Source organism: Micropterus dolomieu, linkage group LG18, assembly GCF_021292245.1.
Source record: "Micropterus dolomieu isolate WLL.071019.BEF.003 ecotype Adirondacks linkage group LG18, ASM2129224v1, whole genome shotgun sequence".
Classification (NCBI taxonomy): domain Eukaryota; kingdom Metazoa; phylum Chordata; class Actinopteri; order Centrarchiformes; family Centrarchidae; genus Micropterus; species Micropterus dolomieu.
Genome location: NC_060167.1, coordinates 19394899 through 19395675, shown reverse-complemented (window position 1 = coordinate 19395675; position 777 = coordinate 19394899).

Sequence of the window (777 nt, the reverse complement as noted above, 5' to 3'; positions counted from 1 at the left end):
TGAGTATTCTGCCTTGTGCTCTGTTTTCCCTGTTCTGGATTACCTTTGTTTGGACTTTGTCTCGAGCTCCATGTAAGTCTGTTTCAGTTTAGTTTTTTGAATTAATAAATCACCATAAACTGCATCCTCTTGCCTTGCCGTTGTCTGCATTTGGGTCCTCACCCTAGTCTGCACTCAGCCAACCCGTGACAGGAAATGCCGATAGTGGCGTGATTGAGGTGTAGCCCTGCTCCTGAATATCTACTAAACAGCTCCAAATAAAGGCTTTGTCCCGGAAAGGGCTCTTTTGCTTTTAGGGCCACATCCATTAAAGGGGTCATCTGCACTACCTATCCCACATATATCTCTATGCACACAAGTGACACATGGTTAATGCCTCCCTTATGTGCATTGGGTCCCAGCAGATGGCAAAACAAATACTGCCATCTGCTGGTTCCCTAGTAAATCACATTAAGCCTGTGGCAAAGAACCTAGGTGTTTGGTTTGATAGTAATTTAAATTTCGAGCAGCACACCACAAAGCTTGTTCAATCATGTTTTTATCAACTTAGAAATATTGCAAAAATTCGATCTATGTTAACTTTTAAGGACACCGAGACCATTTTACACGCCTTCATCTCATCACGCCTGGATTATTGCAACAGCCTTTTCACCTGTTTAACCCAAAAATCTATTGATCGACTCCAGACTGTCCAGAACTCAGCTGCCAGGCTTTTAACCAGAACAAAGAAATATGACCACATTACCCCTATTTTAGCTTCATTACACTGGCTCCCAG